The sequence below is a fragment of the Pelophylax lessonae genome (genome assembly GCF_965119305.1).
Source record: "Pelophylax lessonae genome assembly, chromosome: 2".
Taxonomy (NCBI): domain Eukaryota; kingdom Metazoa; phylum Chordata; class Amphibia; order Anura; family Ranidae; genus Pelophylax; species Pelophylax lessonae.
Window position 1 is genome coordinate 598,364,232 of NC_138769.1, and position 22,434 is coordinate 598,386,665.

The following is a 22,434-nucleotide window of genomic DNA, read 5'->3' on the forward strand; positions in this document are numbered from 1 at the left end:
CCCTGTCCCCCTTCTTGGATGTTTGCCTGTCTGGCTGGCCCCCTCTCCTCCACAGCCCCCGGGGAGAAGTACATGGACTGTTTGGGGATCTTTTTCTGTTTTCCTTCATCTCCATCTCCAAAGAGGAGTTCTGTGGGAACCATGAATCTGTGTGACTGTTTACCCTGGTTTGGAAGTTCGAGAAGTGGTTGCAAACAACAGTTTGGTTTATTCGTGCAATTTTCTTCACCAGACTGCAAGCGTCAAAAACATCCAAAATAAAATAAAACACAAAATAAATCCTTGCCACTGTGGGCGGCTACCTTCTCACACACAGGAACCTACCTACGGAAGTCTGTCCCCAACCTACTGTTGGGCAGACTTGGCTGATCATACAGCAGACTATCAATAGTCCATTTATTATCTCTTCACATAGAGAATGTCCCTTTTCTCTTCACACAGCACATGTTCATTGGACTTTCCTTTCACATAGAAAACAACCATTGGTTTTTCTCTTCACACTCTTCACATAGAAATAGTTCGTTTTCTCACCTTGAGAAGTCTTCACACTTTTTACCCTCCTCAGCGCACATCGCTCCAGGAGGTCTTCCCCATGCTCACACAGCTTCAGGGGGCATTGATCTGACTGTCCTCCTCTACTCACACAGCGTCAGGAGGCTGCAATCCTTCTCCCATGCTCACACAGCGTCGGGAGGCACACATCTGATCCCCCGAGGTTCTACGAATATGGAGGAAACGGAGGCCAAGGGGCAAACGAGGGGGGTCTAAGAAAAAGAAGGAGAGAACAATAGGAAAAGGAATTTTTAACCTAAGCAGCATTACCTTTGATGATGATGAACTGAGGCTTCTGGATTTAGGCCTAAAGTATGCGCCGGATAAAAATTTGGACAAATTCGAGGCCTACATAGACCTGCAAAAGTATATACGCAAGATTAATATCAAAAAATTTTTTGAAATTAAAGGTGAGAATGGAAATCCTTCAGAAAATACTGAATTTAGGCACACTGCACTTAAAAACAAGTCGACCTTCAACCCAAAAAATCCCCATAATGAAAATTTAGAAGTTTTTAAAAGGATGGTGGAAGAAGAAATTAGAGCTTTAAAGATAAAAAATAGAAAAGAAAAGGATATTTGGAATACGATCAAAAAACTTGAAAAAAAGAAAGGAATTGTTATCAGACCAGCTGACAAGGGAGGAGGTCTAGTCATCCTAAACCAAAAAGATTATGAGGACGAAATGGAGCATCTCCTTAGTGCGGAAGACACATACAAAAAACTCCCTGGGGACCCCAAAAAGAAATACGAAAAAAATCTGAAAACATATATTAAGAAAGGAAAAGACTTGGGCATTTTAAATAGTAAAGAGGCAAAATATCTACATTTGGAAGCTGCAAAAACACCAGTCATATATTATTTACCCAAAATACATAAAAATGAAGAGAAACCACCAGGGCGCCCCATAGTGAGTGGCATTAATTCTGTCCACTCTCGATTAGGAGAGTATCTGGACAAATTCTTACAACCCCTGGTACCTAAAGGTAAATCGTACCTCAGAGACAGCAAACAACTATTATCGGATATTCAGAAGTGGAAATTAGGGAGGAAGATATCCTTGTCACCATTGACGTAAATTCGCTATATACCAATATAGTACAACAAGATGGGCTGGATAGCGTAGAGTGGGCCCTTTTTAAAAACACAGATTTAAAACATGCACAGGTGCACTTTATTTTAGAAGGTCTGAAAATGGCAATGAACTCGAATTACTTCTGGTATAAAGGAAGATACTATGGCCAAATGAAAGGAGTAGCTATGGGGGCAAAGTATGCCCCCAGTGTCGCTAATATCTTCATGCAAAAATGGGAAGAGGAGCAAGTTTTCAGTGTGGAAAGGCCCAATTTAAAGTATTACCAGAGGTATATAGATGATATTATTCTGATATGGAGAGGAGATATGGAATCATTACAAAACTTTTTTGATGAAATTAGCGCAAATGCTTATGGAATTACGTTTACAGGAAATTGGGATAACCGAAAAGTGGCTTTTTTAGATTTGGAACTTTTTAAACAGGATGGGAAATTGGCGAGTAAGACCTTTTTTAAAAAAACAGACAAGAATGGATATATTCCAATTAGAAGCTGCCACCACCCACAGTGGTTGGGCAACATCCCGAAAGGGCAATTATTACGCATACGGAGAAACTGCAGTAATATTCAAGATTTTAATACACAAGCAGATGCCCTTATACAAAGGTTTGTGGAAAAAGGATACAAAAAGAAAAACCTGGAAATTTTAAAGAACATGGTAAAGAACACTGATAGAAAGGATCTGATAAAAGAAAATGGGAGGAAAAAAGCCAAACAAAACAAACATGAGTTTGCCTTTATTACTGGCTATAATAGGCAGCATAAAGATGTGGAGAAAATAATCAAGAAATATTGGCCCATTCTTACAGCGGACAGGACACTCAGGAAAATTTTGCCTAATAAACCATCATTTGTATACAGGAGAGCACCTACACTGAGAGACAAGGTGGTACACAACGTGGTGAATCCCCCAAAAACAATAAAATTGCCTACAAACATTAATGGTTTTTTTAGGTGTCGTAATTGCCTTCCTTGTAGGAATAATAGACATCAACCTAGGAAGACTGATAGATTTAAATCTCACACCACAGGTGTAGAGTATAAAATAAGGGAAACCATCACCTGCAATAGTACACATGTAACCTATGTCATCGAATGCCCCTGTCATTTACAATATATAGGCAGAACAACTCGTCCCCTATATGTAAGAATTAGGGAACATATAAAAAATATTAAAAAGGGGTTCGACAAACATAACCTTTCAAGACATTTTAAAGAAAAACATGCAAAAAACCCATCTGGCTTAATTTTCTATGGAATTGACAAAATTAAAGGGGATTGGAGAGGAGGAAACAAGAAAAGGATGATATCAAAAAACGAAACTAAGTGGATTTTTCTGATGAGATCTCTCCGCCCTGATGGGTTGAATGTAGATATAGATCTAAACTGTTTTATAACAGACATTTAATCCACAATTTTATATACATTTTATCCTTTATCTTGAACCCCCCCCCCCCTCCCCCCTCCACCTTTTATCCTTTTTAACCGGTTGCCGACCGCCGCACGACTATATACTGCGGCGGTCAGCCCCGGCCAGGCAGAGTGACGTATCGGTACGTCACTCGCCTGTCACTGACTTGCGAGCCTATCGCGGGCGCGGCTCGTTCACAGGCAAGTCAGTGCGTGTGACTCGATGTCCGCCGGCCACACTACGATCGCTCCTGTGAAGGGAGAAAGACAGAGCAGCTTGTGTAAACAAGCTGCCTGTCAGTTCTCCCTGTGTAAAAGTGAAGATCTGACCGTTCTACTATGTAGAACGGTTGATCTTTGCTTTTACACCAATAGCCATGTCCCTACACAGTAGAAAGCACGCCCCTAGGACACACTTAACCCCTCCCTGTCCAATAAAGTTAACCCCTTCCCTGCCAGTGTCATTTTTGCAGTAACAGTGCATATGTATAGCACTGATTACTGCAGTAATGTCACTGGTAACCCCAAAAGTGTCAAAAATGTCAGTCAAGGGTCCGATCTGTCCGCCGCAATGTCGCAGTACCGAAAAAAAAATCGCACATCGCCACCATTATGCGTTAAAAAAAAAAACACCAAAAATGACAAAAATCTTTCTCTTTGTTAGTAAACGCGATAACTTTTGCGCAAACCAATCAAAATACGCTTTTTGCGATTTTTTTTACCAAACATAGGTAGCATAAAACAAATTGGCCGAAAAATGTTAAAAAATTTTGATTTTTACTTTTTTTTTTGGGGAATTTCATATAAAAAAATGTGAAAAATATTGTTATTTTTGCAAAATTTACGCTCTTTTTTTGTTTATAGCGCGTGATCAAAAAATCGCACAGGTGATCAAATACCACCAAAAGAAAGCTCTGTTTGTGGGAAAAAAAGGACGTCAAATTCGTTTAGGTACAGCGTCGCACGACCGCGCAATTGTCCGTTAAAGTCACGCAGTAAAAAATCGCAAAAAAACCCCTGGTCCTTTAGCAGCCAAATCCTCCGGGGCTTAAGTGGTTAAAGAACTCTTTTCAAAGAGTTCCTTTTTAAAAAATCCTTTTAAAAAAATCTTTTCAAAAAAATCCTTCCTTTTTAGTATCCTATTTTATAATTCTGTTTTGAAAGAATTTCTGTTTTAAGAAAAGGTTTATAATAGGATTTTAAAGGACTCCCATCTTATAAAAAGTTTTTAGAGGTTTTAAGTTTTTATTCAATTTCCTATATTTTTCACACATTTTTCACACATTTTTAAAAAATTATTTTTATCTTTTTCTTATGGAGAACTATATTAATCGTTTTTGGTTTTTAATTCCTGGATACTTGTATGTTATATCTCTAAGCATATCTGCATTTTATTGCCCGCAAGCAAACTCTTAGCAACATATTTTCTGCCTTAAATATTATCACCATACGGAAAATATTCGCTATAAACAAAAAAACAAAAAAACTTTCCCCTAGTGGAATAAATTGTTCTATCTAGCAACTGTATATATATTTGGGGTCACCCGCACTATTCGTGTATATATATACACACATGAAAGAAAATTGCCTCTCAAAAAAGACCACAAAAGAACAATAATCCTGAGGAGCCTTTTTCGTCCAACCTCAACACATAATTTTGAATATGAAAAATAATTTGAACTATATTTTTTATATTTTTTATATTTTTTATTTTTTTTGCCAAGCAGCATGGTGTAAATGAAAAATAAATACGTGAAATTCTCTGTGGAATTTTTTATTCAGCATAATGAGGAATAGGAATAAGCGTTCTCATCCAGCATCAATATAAAATCAAACAAAAAATAAATGCGTGAAATTTTTATTCAGCTTAATGACGAATAGGAATAAGCCTTCTCATCCAGCATCAATATAAAATCAACGTGACTAAAATATGTAAATTGGATAATATGGTTGATCCCGTTTAAACATTTAGGAAACATCCGAAGCAACAACAACATGAACATTAGATCAGAAGAACTCCAAAGAATAGACATTATCTCAATACAAATTATTTTATCATATTTTATAATTTTTGTTTTTCATCTTTATTTTTACCAATATAATATTTTTTACTTTTTATATATATAAATTTTAAATCCTTAACCATCCAGTATTACCATGTTATTTAAGAAAACCTTTCTGACATGCCCTTTGGCTGTTCCCCTTTGTACACTGAATATCAGAATGGGCCTGAAGAGAGAAGTGGTATATATTCCATGGAATTGGTTATTAGTCTGGCTATCAGATAGTTCCGTTGTCGCCATTTTTAAATAAAGTTTTTGTTTTTATTTCCCTTTTTTTTGCGGAGAAGAATTTTTTGAAATAAAACTATTTTTATTTTTATTTTTATTTTTATTTTTTCTCATGATTTGCCAGTTCACATATACACCTTGATCGGTATTGGCTGTCCCCGAAATGATGAAAGCTGCCACTCCATCATAGATCCAAAAACGCCGGCATTGCAGTGAGGCTAAAGGTGTCCTCCGTCCGGCTTCGGGTCCGAGAGCACCAATATGGCGGCGGAAGCCATTTGGTTACCTAGGAGACAGTGCGGCTATTTAACACCGGGAGCCTGATATGTTGACGCCGCTCCAGTAGACGTTGCATTACGAAACGCGTAGGGTGGAGTCTTACGTCACTACGTCACTTCCGGTATTTGGAGCTTGGGCCGTGGAACGCGGAAGCTTCCCGGCTTCTCTTTACTGATCGAGGACAGCCTAACCGTGAGTTACTACCTCGCCATTTAAAAGATTGGCACTATACATCGCACCAAGGGGTCCCCCTCTCTCTCTCTTTTTATATCCTGAGGTATTCCGGACGAGGAGAGACCGTGGTGAGGGAACCCCAGGATTCCATATTGGTCCCTATTGATATACAGGTGGTATACTGGCCGGGTGCGACACCTAGTGGCTATAGTGGTGTTTGCAATCCGTGCCCTATTTTTCCTTTGTTCAACACCTGTTTTTTCATTTCTCTACTAAAGAGGACTCACCAATTTATTTAATTTATTTATTCATTTACTTGCATATATATGTGAAGTTGCACATCACTTTATGATCACAGCACGTAATAATAACAGGTATTATTTACAGTCATTTTTCCAATAAAATAAGCACCGTTTATGTATATGTTATTTATGTAAACTTCCACGGTTTATCACTGTAATACACATTATTATTTTGAATAAAAGCACCGGGTTTGGTTTCTTTTTCAAGTTTTTTTTCTGGCACTAGCACTTATGATAAATGTTGCAATACCCAACCCGTTATCACTCAGAATATGAGCACTTTAAATAAATGATACACTTCAGCACTTTACTTATACACTATTTATTTATTTATTTGGCACATTAGCACTTTAAAGGTAGCGCCGGTCTCAACCTTCTTTACAATTTTAACACATCTGACTGTCCTCCTCTCCCCAGCTCACACAGCGTCAGGAGGCAGCAATCAATAGACTTCCTTTGGACAAATTATAGAGGCCTTAACTTCCTCATTCCGAACAGCTGAAGTCTGTTCAACGTCCTTAGACAGTTCTGGCTACCTTTGCAGCCGACACCCTATAGTAATTGGTGAATTTTCAAAACCAGGTGGAAATGTATCTCCTGTGTGTGACTACATCCACAGATTTACCTGACTTCCTGTCACAATATATATATATATATATATATATATATATATATATATATATATATGTATATATATATATATATATATATATACATTTACACCTTGGATTGTCAGTCATACTTTGATTAATGTAACTATGGAAACCCATGCATATATGTATGTATTATGTCTATCAGAAATATTTTTAATTGCATGTACCAAAGTGTTTAAAACTTAATACATTTTGTACATTTTATACCTTGTGGTTTGTGGCTTACAAAGTCCCTTGGGTATTCTTCTTTTTTGTATCTGATGTTAATTTGTTATGATCTGTACAAATTTTTGGATTAGGGATTTCTATGATTTGCAGATGTAATTTTGATTGAGTCACTGTTTGCCAAGCGACTGAGACTGTAGAGATCACACTTTCAGTGTTTAGATGCTGTAAGCTGAACGAGCCAGATGTGCTTTTATATTTTCTACAATGTTCTACAGAATGAATCCTAAAGTGTGAAACTAAGTAAATCTTTTACTATATTGTACCATCAGTGTGAAAACATAAGTTCTCTCTTTATGGTGGAGGACAGGGTAACCCCCCCTCCACATTTGTCCTGTACAGTGTTCTGTTTGATCTCTTGCCTGTCCTGCTGACGTTTCACCAAGGTATTTGGCTTGCTATGTAAATGTTATGAAGATGAGAGATGGTAAGCATCAAATAATGACAGCAACTCCTCAAAGGTTCTGAGAGTGTGAATCTGTAAAGAATGTGCCAGTTACTCATTTAGCCTGTCTGTATACACAGGCTCGACTATGGCCTTGCCAGATCTGTAAAATAGTTACAAGATATATTACACAAATGCAAAGAGACTGACAATTTCACTTTTTTTCCCAGCTCTGTCATGTACTAACCCAGCAGGCTAACTATTGTCCTTTGTGCATACAGTATATACAAACTAAAGTGAAATGTGGAATTAAAAAGCTCTTTATATTCCCTATCCCCATACTGCTACTGAGTTAAAGTGGTTGCAAAGCCTATATATTATGCTCATCTTTTCATCAGCAGCCTGATGACACAATCTTAACCTAGCAAAGTCACTGAACTGAACATAAAAGACTGGCATTTCATGGCATTTCATATCCAGCCAAACCTTTTTTTTTTTTTTGTTGCTGTTTTGGATATAGCAGGGAAGGATAGGAATCCCTAGAATCCCTATAGGATTTGAACTGTTGTCTTGGAATACGTTAGCAAGAGTTCCCTTACTCATTTTTCTGGAAAAAGTTGCTCTCAGTGGGACCCCTGACATGGGTGCCACATTCTTGCATAAGGTAAGAAAAAGGAATTCCCCTGGTGTTGGAACTTTTGAGGCACTTGTAAAAATCACAAAATTAAATATAATTTTGTGATTTTTACAAGTGCCTCAAAAGTCCCAACACCCGGGGAATTCCTTTTTCTTACTCATTTTCCTGGTGACAACAAATTCAACATACAGGAATGGAGGTAAAAATGTTGTCACCTTGACATTAAGAGAACAAACATTTCTGTAATAGAAGCTTGAACAGCAGTAAAACCTGACAGGGGTTCCAATCCTTTCCCATTGTGTCCAATTATGATGATAAAAGATGCAGCATCTTCCTATTTTTTTGTTGAAAAGATTTGGATTTGGAAATTTGGAAATGAAAAGTTTCCTGTAATTCGGGTAAAATATAGTGTACCACTTGCACATCATATCCAGGAATGCAAACAATGTATTGCTGAGTGATTAGGGACCTTAATCATAAAATTGTTTCTGGCTTTAAAGCAGCTCTTGAGTCAGTTTTCCATCTATTAAATCCTCTGCCCTTGTTTTTTTACCTTTGGATAGTAAAACATATTTTTCTGCCAGTAAATAACGTATACAGCCCACTTCCTCTTTTTTGTCTGGTAATAATTAGTCTAGGCTAACTACATCATACACAGCTCTGTCTCTCACTCTCATGAGAGTTTGCCAGCAAGGGAGGGAGGGATGAATCATAGGAGAACCAAGGAGAGCTGCAGAGCTGGAGGGGGCTGGATGACGGCATGTGTAACAGGAGACTGCAGAGATCCATGAGTATTCATCAAGAAGGGAGAAATGTGTAGACCGCTGGCAACAAAAGTGAGTACACCCCTAAGTGAATATGTCCAAATTGGGCCCAATTAGCCATTTTCCCTCCCCGGTGCCATGTGAATTGTTAGTGTTACAAGGTCTCAGGTGTGAATGGGGAACAGGTGTGTTAAATTTGGTGTTATCGCTCTCACTCTTATACTGGTCACTGGAAGTTCAACATGGCAACTCATGGCAAAGTATTCCCTGAGGATCTGAAAAAAATAATTTTTGCTCTACATAAAGATGGCCTAGGCTATAAGAAGATTGCCAAGACCCTGAAACTGAGCTGCAGCACGGTGGCCAAGACCATACAGCGGTTAAACAGGATAGGTTCCACTCAGAACAGGTATAGCCATGGTCGACTAAAGAAGTTGAGTGCACGTGCTCAGCATCATATCCAGAAGTTGTCTTTGGGAAATAGACGTATGAGTGCTGGCAGAATTGCTGCAGAGGTTGAAGGGGTGGGGGGGTCAGCCTGTCAGTGCTCAGACCATATGCCACACACTGCATCAAATTGGTCTTCATGGCTGTCATCCAACAAGGAAGCCTCTTCTAGCCTCTTGCACAAGAAAGCCGCAAACAGTTTGCTGAAGACAAGCAGACTAAGGACATGGATTACCGGAACCATGTCCTATGGTCTGATGAGACCAAGATAAACTTATTTAGTTCAGATGATGTCAAGCGTGTCTGGCGGCAACCAGGTGAGAAGTACAAAGACAAGTGTGTCTTGCCTACAGTCAAATTTGGGTGGAAGGTGGTGGGAGTGTCATGGTCCGGCACTGGGGAACTACAGTTTATTGAGGGAACCATAAATGCCAACATGTACTGTGAAATACTGAAGCAGAGCCCGATCCCCTCCCTTTGGAGACTGGGCTGCAGGGCAGCATTCCAACATGATAAAGATCCCAAACACACCTCCAACACAACCACTACCTTGCTAAAGAAGCTGAGGGTAAAGGGGATGGATTGGCCAAGCATGTCTCCACACCTAAACCCTATTGAGCATCTGTGAGGCATCCCCAAATGGTAGCCCTGTGATATCCCCATGGAGAAGTGGAAGAGGACTCCATTGGCAACCTGTGAAGCTCTGGTGATTTCCATGCCCAAAAGGGTTAAGGTAGTGCTGGAAAATAATGGTGGCAACACAAAATATTGACACTTTGGACCCAATTTGGACATTTTAATTTAGGGGTGTACTCACTTTTGTTGCCTGCAGTTTAAACATTAAGGGCTGTGTGTTTAGTTATTTTGAGAGGACAGAAAATGTACACTGTTATACAATCTGCACACTCACTACTTTACATTGTAGCAAAGTGTCATTTCTTCAGTGTTGTCACATGAAAAGATATAATAAAATATTTACAAAAATGTGAGGGGTGTACTCACTTTTGTGAGATACTTTATATATATATACAGTATATATATATATATATATATATATATATATATACATACATATATATGTGTGTGTGTGTGTGTGTGTGTATGCGTGTGTGTGTGTGCGTGTGTGTCTGTGCGCCTCTGTGTGTTTGTGTCTGTGTAAATCCAGGAACTGAACAGTCCGAAGGTTCAGCTGCCCACAGGTAAAATGGTTGCAGCCAGACTTAGTTGATAGAGATTTCTCGCAGCATATTTGGCAAGTACAGAATCACAGTACATTTAAAATAATATGCAAAGTGGTTGGCGGGAAGCTTCAGAATGGCAAATATGTTATTATTATAAATTATGTGAGCAGACTGAAGTTCCTCTTTAAGCATGCAGATTTAAAATGGTCATGCATATTAGGTCATTTCTGCCCCCTGTGTATTTGGATAGGCACGGTTCAGAATGTGGGACTCCTTGTTCATAAAGCACGGAAACACTTTTACTTAGGCAATTATGCATAGTGCTGGCCAGAGGAATAACTAGAACCTTCAGGGCCTCAGGGAAAGAAACCATGAAGGACCCCCCTGACCCCTGGTTAGGGCCCTTCCCTCCGAGCCTGGGGCCCTTCCCACTGAGCCCAATGGCAGAACACCAGTGCCCAGTCACAAGTCCAACCTTTGCGATCCTGGTAGTTCTGCCACTGATGTACGTAGGTTTTTTATTTTGGTTATTTTATTTTTTTTACCATTTTTTTTTTACATTTTATTAAAATTATGTTTTACAGTTTTTTTAAGAGCCCTGTTGAGGGGTTGGTGAAATATCAGAGGTCTAAACAGACCTCTGAGGTTTCACCTTCGAGACAGAGAAAGGGGTTTGAGGACACAGCCCTCAAGTGCAGAATGAATAATCAGGTATAGCTCTGTACAGAGCTTCCCGTTCATTCATAAACTGAAGCATAGTAAACACAGCTTATTATGCTTCAGTTATGAATGGACAGAGTCAATGATTGGTACTGATCATTGACTCTGTCCATTCAGAAATGGAAGGGGCCGGTAAATTACATATTTACTGGCCCCCTTCCCATTCTCCACCCTGATACATCCCCTGCAACAGCCAGGGGGAAGAGAGGAGGGGAGCAGTTGGCAGAGCTGTGTGTGGGGGGGGGGGTGTAACCAGAGGAGCACACAGGGGTCTGGGGGCAACTGAAAAAAGAGAAAGCTGGATAGAAGGGGTGGCATTTAGAGAACCAATCCTCTCCATTTTCCTCCTGCCGCCACTGAATGCCTGCAGGAGGGAGAGGAAGAGAAGCAGGCTTTCAGTGGCTGCAAGAGGAAAATGGAGGGGGGTTGGTTCTTATATATGCCGCCCCCGTTGCCCCTCCTATCCAAGTGTACAAGAGAGCAACATGGGGCCCCTGGAGCATGGGGTCAGGTCGAAACTGTGACCCCTGCGACCCCTGTAGTAATGCCTAGGAAATTTAAGTGACCTTCTTGAGAAGAGAGGGGCTGGAACAGGACTAATGCAATACCAATACCCAGTACTAGGCCTTGTGTACTCTCCAGGTAAACAAATGCTAACAGGTTCATTTTTATTTAGTTACATGTAGGCTACTATAGCCATATTCCACACTGAGGTCTCTTGCTCAGCTGTTATGTTTGAATAAAAACGAAATTATACATTTTAATATATAAAAGTTCTCCTGTGATAGAGTTTTTTTATCAGTATTCAGATTTCACATTCTAATATTTCTGTAGTGTTGCTCAAAGCCCCATTGAAATGGTGGAAGCCAATGTACAGTAGTTGCTATTTGGATAGGTCTCCAACAACAGTTACATTCTTTTTTTTTTTTTAAATCAATTCTTTATTTTTACAGAAACTGCATTTCCATTCCACAGAACAACAGTTCACAACCATGAGATAACACACAATACAAAACAAGATATTCACATAGTTAACCAAGCTTGTCTTCAAAAAGACTTCTGTATTGCAGCAACTTTGACATATATACAATTCCTCATTTTTGCAAACGTTTTTAAACAAAGCCATTGGTTACATTCTTGATTCAATAAAGAAACAATTCCACATACCAGTATCTAGCTTGAATGATCCAAAAGGTCAGGATATCACCCCATCTGGGTCCTACCATTTTCTTTTATTTTATTGTACATGGTAGGTGGAGATAAGCTCTAGATCTGTGCCGGCACCCATTAAGTCAAAGGTGGTAGCTGATGGAACTGGCTTGGAACAGTTTCATTTATCCTTGTTGATGGGTTACATTTTCAGTTAACCTGGAAAAAGCCCCTCAAGAAACCCCTGAATGATATATTGGCAAACTCAAATGATCTAGAAATTAATGTGACTGACATTCTTTCACCTATTATCAGTGACCTAATTATTTCTGTTCATAATGTTCTTAAGTAAGTTTCTTTTTTTAATGCGTAGAGGAGGACACCTCAACATTACCCATCATATCTAAATTACTAGCCTACATAGAAAATATATTGCACTTTTTAAAACATGTGCATATATTATATTGAGGCTGTCATTATCATGGGCCATCATTCTCAGACAGTTTTGTTTAATTATCAGATCATCATAAATTAAGTAAGGTTTAGTGTGCTAAGCTAACTTATTGTGTCTGCACCTATTTCCTGGCATCCCTGAACTTCAAGCCTACCTTAATAACTTAAATCTCCAAAATGTGCTACATAACATGAGAATGAAATGTTGCTAGTGAGATTGTAGATCTTTTCATCGTTCTTGTGTCACATGACAGAGCTCACCAGAAGGGTCATAGAAAGAGTTCTGAAGACTGCAACCAACATAACTTTTTTATAGCTGTGATGAGACTTGATTATAACAAGTTAGATAATAAGAAGTTTCGTAGGTTTCAGTTATTTGATACTGTTTTTTTTTGTTTTTTTGTTTTTTATTAAATCTCAACTGTCACAAGCACAAAAATACCCTTGCAGTGTCCACACTGCATGGGTTAAAGAATATTTAAACCCTCATCTTGTAATAAATAAATAAATAAAAAAAAATGAGACTTGATTATAACAAGTTAGATAATAAGAAGTTTTGCAGGTTTCAGTTATTTTATTTAAACCCTCACCTTGTAAAAAAAAAAAAAAAAAAAAATTAATTAATTAATGAAAGGCAAACATTTTATGTATACAGAACAAAAATGAGACTTGATTATAACAAGTTAGATAATAAGAAGTTTTGCAGGTTTCAGTTATTTGATTTAAACCCTCACCTTGTAAAAAATAAATAAATTAATTAATTAATGAAAGGCAAACATTTATGTATACACAAAAAAAATGAGACTTGACTATAACAAGTTAGATAATAAGAAGTTTTGCAGGTTTCAGTTATTTGATTTAAACCCTAACCTTGTAAAAAATTAATTAATTAATTAATTAATTAATTAATGAAAGGCAAACATTTATGTATACACAAAAAAAAAAGAGACTTGATTATAACAAGTTAGATAATAAGAAGTTTTTGCAGGTTTCAGTTATTTTATTTAAACCCTCACCTTGTAAAAAAAAAATAAAATAATTAATTAATGAAAGGCAAACATTTTATGTATACAGAACAAAAATGAGACTTGATTATAACAAGTTAGATAATAAGAAGTTTTGCAGGTTTCAGTTATTTGATTTAAACCCTCACCTTGTAAAAAATTAATTATTTAATTAATGAAAGGCAAACATTTATGTATACACAAAAAAATGAGACTTGATTATAAAAAAAAAAAGTTAAAAAAAAAAAAAAGAGACTTGATTATAACAAGTTAGATAATAAGAAGTTTTGCAGGTTTCAGTTATTTGATTTAAACCCTCACCTTGTAAAAAATGAATGAATTAATTAATTAATGAAAGGCAAACATTTATGTATACACAAAAAAAATGAGACTTGATTATAAAAAAAGAATGTTAAAAAAAAAAAAAAAGAGACTTGATTATAACAAGTTAGATAATAATAAGTTTTGCAGTTTTCAGTTATTTGATTTAAACCCTCACCTTGTAAAAATAAATAAATAAATGAAAAACATTGCAAAAACATTGCAATAAATAGAAAACAATGCAAACATTTAAGTATACATTAAAAAAAAAAAAAAAAAAAAAAAATGAGACTTGATTATAACAAGTTAGATAATAAGACGTTTTGCAGGTTTCGGTTATTTAATACTGTTTTTTTTATTTTTTTATTAAAGCCCAACTCTTGTCACAAGCACAAAAATACCCCTGCAGTGTCCACGCTGCATGGGTTAAAGAATATGTAAACCCTCACCTTGTAAAATAAATAAATAAATAAATAAATGAAAGGCAAAACATTTATGTATACATATAAAAAAAAAAAAGAAACATTATAAATACCATTATTTCCCTTTTTTATAAGTGATCACATACCTTCTGTTCTCTGCTCTCATAAGGCTCTCATCGAGGAGAAACGGCAGCCAGTAAATGACTGTGCAGATGGGGTATGTCAGCACAAGTCTGATCATTGGATTACCTCCCAGAACAGCTAGAAAACCGACCATGCTGTGCTCTCATACCTAGTGTGGTCAGTTTATAAAAGGAAAGCAGGGAGCCTGGGAGGAATACCAGGGATTTCACACAAAGGAAGCAATACAAAGAGAACAGATTCTTTTTTATAAGAGTACATGGTACAGCAGCCACTTACCAAGAAAATTAAATGTTGGGTTTACATACTCTTTAAATGCTTGGACTAGGGATGAAATAAATAAGGTGTCATATTTACCTTATTCCTTGCTGCAGCAGGCTCCCTCCATCTGTGTGCCTGGACCCCCTGCAACCTCCTGTCTAGGGCACTCTGGCTCATGGCCACACGTTTACTTCCTCTCATCCATTGCAAGACTAAAAGCCCTTCATTGTAAGGATGTCAGGACCTGCCCACAGCCCTGGACATCGAGGAGAAGAGGAGAGCTCTGGAATGAGGAATATTGTAAGTAATACAGCCTCTTCCTCTAAACTCACAGTTGAAATACATAAATGTGAACTGCCGTACCTGCCAAAAAAAAAACTGCAGTGCTGTTTAGTCAGTTTTCATATCCACATATGCCTGTCAGACAGGACATCTAATTCCTGACCTTATTTTTCTTAATTGTAAGTAAAGCAGCAAAGCTTGGTTAAGGACATTCTAAGCCTGTGATTGGACAGTAAATGAGCAGCAGCTGACTAATGAAGTTAGCCCTCTGCTCTCCCCTCCTTTTAGCTCTCTGTGCACTGCTCAGTATAGTAAACCCTGAGTGGTTGCCCCTTCCTTTCTCAAGCTCAAGGGAAAAGCAGGTGGCTAATATAAAGCTCAAGGGAAAAGCAGGTGGCTAATATAAAGCTCTAGGGAAAAAGCAGGTGGCTAATATAAAGCTCTAGGGAAAAAGCAGGTGGCTAATATAAAGATCAAGGGAAAAGCAGGTGGCTAATATAAAGACATCCTTAGGTACAGCTAAAATACATGGAAGGATTGTTTTAATAAATACATAACTGGGTTAGCCCGAATGAATGGCACCTCCGTGCACCAACATACATAATGTACATTGCTGTGCATTACCACAAAGTAGTAGTGTAAATCCAGTTTACTTGGATTTACTTGGTTTAAATAGGAATATATATATATATATATATATATTTTTGTTGGGTGGGGGGTTTCTGGAACTGAATTTATGAGTAAATTTAAGGACAATCCTTTAGGCTGGGTTCACACTATTGCAAGTTTGATGTGGGTTTCCCTGCATCCGATTTGCATTACAGGAGACTGTGCCCAGCTCTCAATGGAGCCAGTTCACACAGCTCCGTGTCGGCTGTGGTGGGGCTTGCAGAAAAGTCCTGTCCATCTTCTGGTCTGTTTCAGGTCTGGAATCAGTCAAAAATTCAGACCTAATTCAGAATTGAAAAGATGCACAGGGACGCACCGGATCCCCTGCTGCGAGCCTCTCCTAATTCAGTGTGAACCCAACCTTAATCTGCTCATAAGAGCTACAACAAAATACATTGTAACGTTATTGTTACAATGTATTTGTGAAAAAGGAGGTATGAAAAATGTTCTTTAATGACATTTTGTTTGCTGTACCTTCTACAAGCAATGTCCTGAACTGCCTAAATATACACTATATTGGGCACATGAACTTTAATGGCATCCCAGTCTTAGTATGTAGGGTTCAATATTGAGTTTGCCCACCCTTTGCAGCTATAACAGCTTCAACTCTTCTATGAAGGCTGTCCACAAGGTTTAGGAGTGTGTCTATGGGAATGTTTGACCATTCTTCCAGAAGCACATTTGTCAGGCACTGATGTTGGACAAGAGGGCCTGGCTTGCAGTTTTAGGACTCAGTCTAGGCCAATCAAGATCCTCCATTTCAAACTCGCTCATCCGTTTCTTTATGGACCTTGCTTTGTGCACTGGTGTGCAGTTATGTTGGAACAAAAGATGCCATCCCCAAACTGTTCCCACAAAGTTAGGAGCATAAAATTGTCCAAAATGTCTTGGTATGCTGATGTCTTAAGAGTTCCCTTCACTGGAACTAAGAGGCAAACCCAACCCCCGAAAAACAATTCCACACCATAATCCCCCCTCCATAAAATGATTTGGACCAGTGCACAAAGCAAGGTCCATAAAGACATGGATGAGTGAGTTTGGGTGGAGGAACTTGACTAGCCGGCACAGAGTCCTGACCCCAGCCCCATAGAGCACCTTTGGGATGAATCAGAGCTCAGACTGTGAGCCAGTGCCTGATTTCATAAATGCACTTCTGGAAGAATGGTCAAATATTCCCATAGACACACTCCTAAACCTTGTGGACAGCCTTCCCAGAAGAGTTTAAGTTGTTATAGCTACAAAGGGTGGGCCAACTTAGTATTGAACCCTACGGACTAAGACTGGGATGCCATTAGAGGTAATGTGTGTGTAAAGGCAGGCGTCCCAATACTTTTGACAATTTTGTAATAATTACCTAACTGGACTAATATTTTTATTTTTGTTAATATTTGTATAAATTAACAAAGTGAAAATAAACATTTACTCGTTAGATATATTAGACTCTGAATAGAATGAAATCATAAGCAAACTACTGTGTAAAGTATTGCTTTATAAAAGGTATGCATGTATATATTTTGTATATATACAGTGTAAGCAAGATATACTGAATGATTGCGCTTAATAAAATTAAAGCCAGAAAGAATTAGTGTCCCTAAAATGTCTACCAATTTTCTGAAGAATAAAAAACCTAAAAGAACCTGCTCATTTCTTTAAAGAAAGGGTCAAATGTTCTTGGCGAGGGCAAGGGTATTATCTGGTAGAACATTGTGTCCATGTACTTGAACTTCTGGTAGCTCCAGTTGTTGGTGTAGATGGTGCTATGTATCTTCATCCTTTGGTTTTGTCTTTATCTCCCTGTAGAAGAAGCAAACACGTCATTAGTAAATCAAAGTATATATATTTTTATGTCCACAATTCCTGGAAAGTTTTAGGTTGGGAGCACACAAGTGATTTTTGCTGGAGCTATCATCGCCCATGATCACCCATTAATAATTGCTAGTGATTGCTACACATGCAGTTGCATGTAGTAGAGATCAATCACACAAACTTGGAGCATGCTATCATTAGCAATTAATCACTACTACATGCTACACTCTATTGCTCCCTATGTGTAGCAATTGCCAGCCATTAATTGTACGGCTTCCAAGTTGATGATCTCTCTAGCAAAAATTGCCTGTGTGCATCTAGCTTAAAGTTTTGTTATGCAAATAGCCCAATTTTTTTAGACAGCGATGTTCTACTTTTAATGTAAATTTACTGTCAGTTTAAATGAAAAAAAAAAACACTGTTGGGACATTAAGTGCTTTTGGCACCGGTTGCTATTGAGGACATTTTTTTTACAGTAAAACCTTGGATTGAGAGTAACTTGGTTTTAGAGCGTTTTATAAATTTTGACTTTATAAACAAGCGATGTCTTGATATGCAAATAGAATCACATCACAACTGAATATAAAAGAGAAGAGAGGCGCCTCTAAGTGTAGCAATATGGTTACATTTAATGAAGGTTCAACATTTAGCAACTCACATGGTTGATGAATAAAACAGGCACATCTAATGCCTCGTTTCCACTGAGTGGTACGGTACGGCTCGGTTCGGTATGGTACGGTTCGGAATGGTACACATTGCGTTTCCACTGCCAATAGTACCCTTTCATGATAGGCGTGGTGTAGCAGGAAAGCTGTGATAGACGATTCTCTGTCAACCAATCAAAGTTCTGCAGAGTGTAGCTCCACCCTGTTGGTACGGTACTAATGTGCTTGGTACCCCAACGAAAGGGTACCAAAAAGTGGTACGGTACGGTTCGGAATTAGGGTACCAATTATAATGGAAACGGCATAAATAGCGTACCGTACCGAACCGTACCAGAAAGCTCAGTGGAAACGAGCCATAAGAATGCAGGCATCCGGGGTAAAGCTGTCCACATAGACCATCTTCAGAGTCGGCAGTGAGGAGGATGGTTTATGTGGACAGCTTTACCCCGAATGACTGCATACTTAGATGTTCTTCTTTTAATCATCAACCATGTGAGTTGCTAAATGTTGTACCTTCATTAAATGTAACCATATTTCTGCACTTAGAGGCGCCCCTCTTCTCTCTTATACTCAGTAGCTCCTGCTGGATTTTGCTTCTAATCCCCTTGTGGAGGCTGCCATTTGTGGCTGGACATTTTATGGTTACACAACCTATCACATTGCTATAATCTTTTTATATGGACTATAAACTGAAGGATTTATGAATAAATGGTTGCGGAACGAATCATCTGAGTTTCCATTATTTCTTTTGGGGAAATTTGCTTTGATATAAGAGTGCTTTGGATTACAAGCATGTTTCCGGAACAAATTATGCTCACAATCCAAGGTTTTACTGTACTCATTTATATTCTACATTCAGACCTTAGTATAATTCTTAATGTAACTTAAATTGCTTACTATAGTGCTATAATAGCACAATTGTATTGTAAGTGATCTATGATCAGGCTCTCACCTTGAAATAAGCTGAAGACTGAACTGAAGGGTCAGCTGCTGTACTGCTGTGTGCACAGGCAGCTGTATGTGTGTGGTGCTGGATAAATGACTTGGAACTCAAGAAGCATATTCTGCATCATGGGGATTTAGGTGCATTACTTAAGCTATGTAGAGAATGCTACAGTAACTGCAGGTCAGGCACCCTGTGCTGTCAGAGGAGAAGCAGTAATCACTGCTAAAATTCCTGTAACTTCTAACAGAGAAACCACGATTGAAGTTCTATGTAACACAGGAGGCCATGAATCTCACACAGACTCATACAGAGGGACCACAAAGCATCGGGAAAACTGAGTGTAGGAACAAATGTAACAGCAGATATAGCAGTACACTTCCGATAGTAACAAACTCGAATGGTACTGATGGCAAAACTTTGGACCAGCCTAGTATTTCCTGATAGAAACAGTCTGGGATATGCAAAATCTTGTGAAACCATTTAAGACACTGCAGGATCCACTACAAAGTTCTTTTCACCTTACTTGTAGGTGATGCTCACTAGCCACTATTGCCTTGTACTGCTACTACCAGAATCATAGTTTCTTTCAGAAATTTTTTCAGTACACCTGCGTAGACACTTTTGTGGAAAAATGATGTACTGAAAAACAACGCTTGCAAAAAATTAGGTGAAAATTATAAAAAATGAAATATGTGTGGGTCACCAATGTGGTGGTGATCATAAAAGTGCAATAGTGCTAAATCCAAAATTGATAAATACAATGAATAATCACGGATACAAAGTACAATTGTATCCTGACTTACTTCCGGTTACGGCAACCAATGACGTCACTTCCTGGAGTTCATGGAACGCACGCCGACTGCGTTCCTGGAAGGATTGCGAAATTACCTTTTCCTTATATGCGGACCTTTATTTTATGCTTTGTGAGTATTTTACCTATCTATTAATGAACTTACATAATCGGGATTCACTATGTTGGTCCATCCTTTCATTTGAGTGACACAGAAGAAGGGGTTCTACTGGGATTGCTTTCCTTGGAGGAGTCCAGTCCATTTGATTCATTATAAGGCTCATTTGACCTTCCAAGAAGGTCCATCGGCTCTGGTGAGTGGATTCCCTAAGGGGATTCGTGGCACCTCTGCACCGTTTGGAGCACTTATTGCACTTTTGGACAGTAGCACCTTTGAGCACGTTGCACTCAGCATTGGACTATGTTTAAGCAGTTACATTGGACTGTTCCACCAGTGTTCACTTGATGCATTTGCGATTTTTATTGCACTTAGCATTGTTGCACTTAGCACTTTATTGCTCTTGTTGTATATTGTATCAGCACCATTGCACTTTGCAATTGTGGTCAGTCATTGTACTTATCATTCTGGATTTAACACTATTGCACTTTTATGATACAATTGCACTTTGTATCCGTGATTATTCATTGCATTTATTAATTTTGGATTTAGCACTATTGCACTTCTATGATCACCACCACATTGGTGACCCACACATATTTACTTGTTTATAATTTTCACTTCATTTTTTGCAAGCGCTGTTTTTCAGTACATCATTTCTCCTAAGTTTTTACTTCATGAGCAGCAGCTGCACAATGAATAATTCTTTATTGCAAAAAAAAATTTTGCTCCTAACGCAGGTTTAAATTATATATCTTGCCACTTTTGTGGAACACTCCATAGCCAATATAACAACCTGCAATTATAAAGGTTGCTTGTCCATATCATCCAGTTCGTTTTGTCCTTTCTTCAATGGACAAGTAGAAACTCGTTTGCTCAACAACTGTCCCAGTGTACTGAAAAGAACCTATTTTGGCACTTGGTGACATCAGAGACAGATTAGACAGGCCCATGCTGCATTCTGCATAAATTACACGGTGCAGGGGCAATATCCCATCCATCCACCTAAAGTAGACAACAGCTATCCAGGACATCAGGTAACCACTGGCTGCTAAAAGAACCTACAATCATGAAGCACCTATCTAAAACACTGGATTACTTCAGAAGATATGGTAGCTGCCCCCACTTGAACTCTACCTTGACTAAAGTTCATACTAGGCGTAACTAAAGGCAAAACCTTTTTTTTATTTTTAGATAGCATGGAGAGTAATTAGAACACCTGTCAGGTTTTTATTGCCACCTGTGCCCCTGTCACCTTCTCTATTTGTCAGATTTATCATTATAATTGAAAGTGAAAGTAAAAGAAAATCCAAAATTTTGGGTTGTCCCCAGAACAGTAGTAGAAGGTAAGTGTTCCAATAGGGACACTAATTCAAGTGACCCTGGTGACAACCGGAAATGCTCTCACTTTGAAGGGATTTCCTCTCAGTTCCTGTTGTGGCTATGGGACAGAAAGTGAAATCTCCCCAAAGGGACACTAATGCCCAAAAAAAAATCCTGACAAGGGCTATAACACTTCCTTACTTTTTCCAATATGAAAAAAAAATGGTTTGCCTTCAGTTCTATTTGAGACTGGCTTTACAATACGGATGCGGCTCACAGCAGGGGTCCGGGGCGTCCCTGTTCTCCGTTTCATGGACGAATCAGGCTGGAATTTGTGCCTGAATTCGGACCTGAAATGGAGCCAAAGATGCACAGGACAGGACCCCTGTGCAATCCGCTCCGCAGCCGCCACAGGGTTGTATGAACTGGCTCCATTGAGAGCCAGGCACACTCTCCTGTCATGCGAATTGGATGCCCTCATCCAATTCACAATAGTGTGAACCCAGCCTTAAAGAGGGTTACTCTAAAGTAGGGCACTTATTTTTGTCCTACCTCTAGGGTGGACAATCTCCTGTCCATTGTTCCTACTGCTTAGCCTATCAATGTGTCACATTAAATGTGTTAATGTTAAAAAGCTGACATATAATTCTGACAAATGTTCCTACTGGGCAAAATGAAAGAAAGAAGAAATGGGTGGAGGAACGTTACTAGAGTGAATCTTTACAGAGGGACTCTCAAGTCATGTATAATTCTACATGCAAAGTTCTATAATCTTCCTTTATTCAAAACACATTTGTTTGTGGACTGATTTTTGAACACCAGTTGGGCTGCTAAACCCATTACAGGACTGGTGAACCCTTTCCTAAGGAAAAGAGACAACAGTGTAATACTATGCAAATATAGCTAATGTTTTTATATATATATATATATATATATATATATATATATATATATATGTGTGTATATATGC